Genomic DNA, 7,633 nt, shown 5'->3' on the forward strand with positions numbered 1-7,633 from the left:
CCGGAGCAGAGGTGCAGTTCGTTCCGAGCATCCCCCTGCCTGCGGTCTACAAGTCTTTGTCAGATTCATAAGGAAAACGCAATTTTCCTGTCCTCCGGGGAAAGACAGTGGCCGGCTGGGAGCACCTGGGACACAGGAGATACGGATGTGGCTTCAGGAGGACAGTGACGTAGGCCAGCACCGCAGTGTCCAGACACAGGCACAGGCACTCTGGCCTCCTCTCCCGACATCTCACACCAGCTGATCGAGAGGCAACCCAAACTGAGTATTTTCTTTAACCCTGTGTGACTTTTAATTTAAAAAATGGGAGGGACTTCCCTGGCGGTCCAGGGGTTAAGACTCTGTGCTTCCGCTGCAGGGGGCACGGGTTTGATCCCTGGTCAGGGAACTAAGATCCCGTAAGCTGAGCGGCACGGCCAAAATAATAAAATAAAGTAAAAAAAAAAAGAAGGAGATACGTGAACAACCGTGAAACCAGTTGGTTATCAACATTAGTTGCAAAAAATAAATAAATAAGCTTCCATCAGGGGAGAGAATAAGATATCAGGCTTTCATTGAGTAGGTGATGGCTAGCGTACAAAGAGGACACCAGGGTGGGGAGAGGCAAGACCTTGCTTTCGTTTCGTGTTTGTTGTGTGCCAGGCACTTGGCTAGGCATCGACTTAAGCTCTCCCATGGATTCGTTACCAGGGTTGGATGATTCTGAAGGAGTGATTCAAGTCGAATGCTGAAGAGACTATAAATCCCCCATATAAGAAAGCTTTCCACATCTCTGCTTGTTGGCCTTCATAAAACTCCCACAGCATTTGGCCTAAGCTGCTAGGATAGCGTTTATCACGATACACCTGGATTGGCTGTGTCAGCCTACATATCTAGTTCAGCTACTGGATTCTGAGTTCCTGATGGAAGGGATTGGCTCCACCCTGTCCTAACTGTGTTTTCTTAGGTCCCATATTTATCTGTCTGTCATCCATTAATCACAGGGCCAAAGCAGTGGCCTCCGTTGTTTATAACTCTTCTGTGATCTGGAGTCCATGCTGTAAACAGCCTCCTTATCTAACCCTCACACACTAAGCCGATGTTTTCCATGCCCTAAATCAACCCAGACAACAAGGGACAGCCCTGATGTCCCAGAGCCCACCAGAGTCATTCAAACCAGCCAATCCCAAGCTGTTTCCCAGCCCTGTCTTGGCTTACCCACGGAGACCCCAGTAAAAGCTGTGACCTCTGCTTTCCCATCACTCCTTTCTGGGGCCCCGTGGCCCTGCGTGCCGTGGCATGCCTCTCCTTTCTAGGGGATCTGTGAGGGACATTAAACTTTTCTGTCAAAGTCATTGACCTGTCTGAGTTGTCACTCACTCACCTTTATAAATTAAGACCCAGATCAATCCCTCTGTTTACCACACCCAGCACCATAGGGTTGAACTGAATTGTTGAGTATCTCTGAGTGGAAAATGGCCACCTGAATTCACATTGTGCAAATCCTGAGTTATAATTCCTCACCATATGAACAGGGCGAAATCAGTGAGCAGAGGGCTGAGTGCCACTGAAGGAAAAATGACCAACACTTTCAGAAAGTGCCTAGGGTTTCTCAAGGTTTTGGTCTATTGGTTTTCAGTTTGTTTTGAGTTTTACTTCAGCTATTTCCGTGTTCCGTCTTAAACCCAGCCTACTCTTCCTTTGTTTATTAGTCGCTTAAGTACCCAGGTGATTGATTGATCCACTATATCACTAGATATAGATATAGATAGATCACATTGCATGCTATTTGGTGTAATCCCACAAAAATTAAATTTTCTAGAAGCAAATAATGTAAAACATGCAAATAAGAGAGTCAAGGAGAATAATTAGTGGTTTGTAGGAAAGCATCTAATAGACACGAAGCGTAAGTCTGAGAAAAGAAAATAAATCATTAGTGAAAGTCAGCTTTTCATCAGCAGTGGTTAAAAAATAACAATAAAAGTCCAAACCCAGTGTCTCATTTGGCTGGGACGATTGTTAGTGAGCTCCTGGGTAACACCTTAACTCCTGCAGTGTTCCTTTTGTCACCCACTGTCCCCTGGATAAATGGAAACTTAGTCCATCGTTCGGGGTCCCCACTGATAAGTCGCCCCCATCTCAGCATCTGCCTGGGCCAGAGCCTCTGTCCCCGCGTGGGAACCCACAGCAAACCTCCCTTGGAGAGGATGAATTGAGCGCAGTTTTCAAGTCAGCAGGGAGCCGTACGTACTTTCTAGTTTTCTCAAACTAGCGAATGCATTAATTCTTTGTCTCAATATTTTTACAGTCTTCGCTATAGTTCTTGATGCCTGGAATGTGTATTAGAACTTTTGCTGAAACCACCAAATACCTGAAGGTTACCATAACTAACTAGTCACAGATGTAGTGTTAAATCCACCCCTATTTTTTTTTCCTCTCTACACAGCATACGCTGGAGCCATAATATTATACATTCTTGGAACAGATGCTATTCATAAGCAAAACTAATATCTTTTCCAGAGAACACTGCCTGATTTGTGGTCAGGGCCCACCTGCTTATCAGTGGGCAAATCTACACATGAGGTTATGATGGATTTTACACGTGGACAGGTTAATTTAAAATGTAGAACATTTCCTAGTTACTAATTCTCTGCTGCTAACTCACAATAAATTGTTCCATTATAATTATTAATTTATTTTTATTTATTTCCGCAGCTTTCCTAATGAACTGTAGTATGAACAGGGCACCAGCACATGGAAACAGAGATGGTGACAGAATGAGGAATATAAGGACTAAATATTCTAATGTTGAAGCAATTGCTGGAGGGTAAATCTGACTTTCAGCCATTTGATGTAAAATGTTAAGGTCTTTCTTTAAATTGAAATATAGTTGATTTACAATGTTGTGTTAGTTTCAGGTATACAGCACAGTGATTCAGTTATGTAATACATATATATATGTGTGTGTGTGTGTAATATATATATATATTCTTTTTCAGATTCTTTTCCATTATAGGTTATTATAAGATATTGAATATAGTTCCCTGTGCTATATACTAGGTCCTTGTTGTTTATCTATTTTATATATAGTAGTGTGTATATGTTAATCCTAAACTCTTAATTTACCCCCTGCTTTACCCTTTGATAACTGTAAGCTTGTTTTCTCTGTCCGTGGGTCTATTTCTGTTTTGTAACTAAGTTCACTTGTATTGCTTTTGTTTTTTGTAAGCGTCCACATACAGGCGCGTTATCATATGATCTTTGTCTGGCTAACTTCACTTAGTATGATAATCTCTAGATTTTAAGGTCTTAATACCTATGTTTAAGGGAATATATTTAAAAGTTAAAAGACAGATAGGTTTTCTTAGATGTAGGTTTGAAAGTTTAATATAAAGAAAATGAGAAGAAGCCCCCCAGATGCCAGCGCATCATTGCTTTGGGAAAACAAAATGCTCTCTTCTTTCTAGTAAAGTTGGCCGACCAGAGGTTAGCATCATAAAAACTTACATGACATTTAAATTAAAGGCCATGAAACATCTTAGCGCACAGTTAACTCCCACTGCTACTTAGCAGAGTATATTCCCACTTTCTAGGTTGTGTGCTACACTTTGTATTCCACGCTATAGCAGAGACACTATGTTTACTAATATCTCAGAATAAGCACATGCTTCCTGCAGAACCTACACACACAAAGGCCTCCTTCATCACACCAGACTGTAAGCTTCTAAATGACAAGATACCCGATGACAACTACCATTCACAGCAGAAACCATTAAGGCTGAAAATGTCACCATCTGATTTTATTAAAGTAATGGGCCGTTTGGAAAAAAAGAAGTGGGTAGCTGTCGTTGGCTAGGAATCCAGAGCTGGGGCTCAGAAATCTGCATGTTACCTAAGTGCCTGGGTTCAAATGAGCAGCAAAGTTTAGGAGCCATGGTTTGCAACATTTCCTGGAATTAACTTGCTACTGACAGGTCCTCTTAGTAATGCTTCTTCACTTGCCCTGTAGATCTCGTTACCTACGAAGCCACCGGCTGCCCAGTGTGGGGAGTGAATGCGTTCACAGTGACATGCGTCCCGGTTCCCCTGCTTGTCAGGCGGTGACGTAACTGAGGGTTTGGGTTGGGTCTTCGGGCTGCCATGTATTGATTGTGTGTCTTTAGGGAAATCACTTTGTTCTCTGAGCCTCAGTCTCCCTACAGGATAACAAACCACATTGTGGTTACAAGGATCAAATGAGATCTTTTATGAAACCATTCAGAACAGAGTCAACATTCCATAAATGTTAGCTGTTAGAAATGTTGAAGGCTGCGCCTTTCCTGGGGCTCACGTGAGAATGAACGAGAGAGGTGGAAACTCCTGGCCATCACACACTCTCAACAAGAGCTCCCAGTGTCTTCACGTTCTGGGGACTAAATGTAACTGCTGAGCGCAGCCCCTCATTTGTTGAGAACCAAGGGAGAAACTTCTTTCTCTTCAGGAAGACGTCATTTTAGTGCATTTTGCTTTAATGTGCTTCCTAAATACCGTGTTTTTCACAAATGGAAGGTTTGTGGCAACCCTGCGTTGAGCAAGTCTGTCGGCGCCATTTTCCCAACAGCAATTGCTGACTTCGTGTCTCTGTGTCACATTTTGATAATCGTCACAATATTTCTAAATTTTTCATTATTATATTTGTTATGGCGATCTGTGCTCAGTGATCTTTGTTATTACAACTCACTGGAGGCTCAGATGATGGTTAGTATTTTCAATAATAAAACGTTTAATTAATGTATGTACTTTTTTTAGACATAATGCTATTGCACTCTTAAGAGACGTGTAAACATGACTTATATATGCGTTAAGAAACAAAACACTTTGTGTGACTTGCTTTGTTTCTATCTCCAGTTTACTGAGGTGGTCTGGAACTGAACCCACAAGATCTCTGAGGCTTGCCGGTATTCATTTGCTTGTGGTAGGAAAAACGTTACAGAGATATTAGGTGATTAACAGATTGTAGGGACTGTTCCACTTAGCCTCTTAATTGAAAGGCAAGACTGTGATTTCCTTCCTTCCTTCCTGCTCTGCAGACAAGAGAATGGTATCTCAAAGAGCATTGCATTTTTAAGTTAAAACAAAGGTTTTAACTAAAGCTACTGAAATATCATAATGAATTTAGTTAAAAGACTGTGCAAGGCAGGATACTTAGAGCTACCTTGATTCTGCCAGGGATCCCAGATACCACAAGATCCCAAGAGAACACTTTAGTGAGAGGACTGTTACCTACTGTAAAATGTAAAGGAAGGCTCAGAGCTTAATCTGAGCGTCTGGCTCCGTGTGTGTGTGTGTGTGTGTGTGTGTGTGTGTGTGTGTGTGTGTGTGTGTGAGAGAGAGAGAGAGAGAGAGAGAGAGAGAGAGAGAGAGAGAGAGAGAGCGAGAGAAGAGGCCAGTAAAAGAACCAGCTTTCAGGATTTAGAAAAGTAGTTTTAACCCAATGACGACAGAATGGAGAAACGTGTTAGAAATCTTGACAAAAATACTGTGGACAAAATAGCTATCTAACTCAAGTGTACTCTGAAGCATCCCTGATGGGGGTCAGTTTGCATGACTCTTCTTTTGGATATTACCCCATAGTGGACCTGTGGCTAGGACATTACTGCACTGACCTTTCACCTTTTTCCTCCAAATTCAGTGAGAGGGCACCAAGCAGGCCACTGGCCAAGATGAACGTAATGTGACCATATTATAAACTCACTGAGGGAATTCCCTGGTTGTCCAGTGGTTAGGACTCCACTTGGTCACTGCCAAGGGCCCAGGTTCAATCCCTGGTCGGGGAACTAAGGTCCCAGAAGCCACTCAGCGCGGCCAAAAACAAGGAAAAGAAAAAACTCCCTGTAAGTTTCGGCAATTTCAAGTTCAAGTCCTCTTTGTGTGTCCTGAGCCAGATTCTCTGGCCTGGACATTCCGAAGAGCCAGCCTGGCTCTGTGGCCTGGCTTTTAAACGTTCCCAGGTGGATCGCATCTCACCTCATGTGTGAGTGCATCATAGCAGGGGTAGAGCTGATGGGCACAGCTCCGTGTCCACTCGGACACACAACGGAAGCGATTTCCGGAGACCTGCAGCTGCTGTGATCCCCACGGGGGACAGGAATCCAGAAAGGGCAGAAGTCATGACAGTCCTTGCAATCCTCAGAACAAGGTTGTGGTGGAAGGTGACAGGGCAGCTGGTGGCTCTGTCAACCCCCCCGGTCCCTGTCCTGTATCCATCCCATCCTGACACACCATGCTTTCAATACCTGCTGTCATAGGAGGCTGACTCCCTTTTTGCCATTTCCCACATCCAACTAACTTTTAAAGGCTTTACTTATTTTATTTAAATCTGGATTTCACAAGCAGGAAATCTCTATAGACTTCTAGGAGCCATCTTCTTCCTTGAGGCAAAAGGCCCTGGAGTCCAGAGTGGACTGGGTCGGCGTGGCCCTCCTCTCTGAAGGAAATAAATGGGCTTTGGGGATGCAGGAGCCAGTGCAAACAGAGTCCCCGCCAATACCAAGAAAAAGCCCACAAAACGGACTGTCACATGCTGCCTTCAATCTGCTTTCAGCAGCCTTCCTCAGGAATAATGTCCTCTCCTCATTAAACCCATTAGCCTGGTGACATTTCACACAGTTTTATCCCAGCTCCAGGGAATGGCCTCATTGATCTAATCTCCCTGTCAGCAGCAGTGACACTGGGCAATTGTTATATAATAAGTGACTAAGGAGAGAAGGTGCCCAAGGTTTGCTCTGACTTTGGTGGGTTTCGAAGCAAAGCTGTCCCCTTAAGCCACTCTAGAAACTTACATTTATTCCAGAGAAAAATTCTTGCATCCAATGAAGCCAATGTCACATCAGAAACGCCAAAAACCCTGGCAGAAGCCAACCTGCCAGAACCATGCCATCAGATTATGGAGCAGCTCAGTGGAAAAAGCCAGAGCGAGTGGGAAGGGAAAAGTGCGCTCGAAATTAGGGCGGCTTGTCTTTGTTTCTCTAGTATCTGCTAAAGGGGGAAGACATCCCTTGGAAGAATTAGAGGAAAAAGCAAAGAGCTGTCACGCCTCCGTTTGCCTAGCCTGCCACTCCTGCATCCTCATTTCATGTGAACACGCACTTCCCAGAGCTGTCATTTGTTCTGAATCTTCTCCACTGAGATGACAATTGGAGTTAGCCTGATGCTTCCTGGGGCAAATGTGTTTTCACTTCGAATTTAGCAATATGGTTCACGCAGGCACTTTTGGAGCATTTGGTACCCACCCAGAAATCTGACAGAGTGATTTCTTTCTAGAGTTCGCACGCCTGTGTTTGCATTTTATCAGAATAGCTACACTGCCCAGGCGGTCCTTGATGGCAGAAACCACAGCTGGGGCTGAGTTTCAAAGTCAGGTCCTCCAAGACTGGGGAGCTCACTCTGCCAGACAGAGAAGCAGGGCTGCCTGTTTCGGCAAGGGACAGCATCCCAGCACTGCCCGGTCATCCCTTCTCTAATTATGCAGTGGGACTGTGAAGGGCCATGTCTGGGGGGTTAAGACAACAGAAGACACACGTGTAACCCTGGGGAGCGTGGCCTTGCTAATCATTAGTCTAAATTGAACTCGGGTGTGATGGGACCGACAGGCGCCTGCCAGCCTCAACTTCCC

The sequence above is a fragment of the Aethalodelphis obliquidens genome, unplaced genomic scaffold (assembly GCF_003676395.1).
Source record: "Aethalodelphis obliquidens isolate GAN/ISIS:26980383/991018 unplaced genomic scaffold, ASM367639v1 scaffold23, whole genome shotgun sequence".
Classification (NCBI taxonomy): domain Eukaryota; kingdom Metazoa; phylum Chordata; class Mammalia; order Artiodactyla; family Delphinidae; genus Aethalodelphis; species Aethalodelphis obliquidens.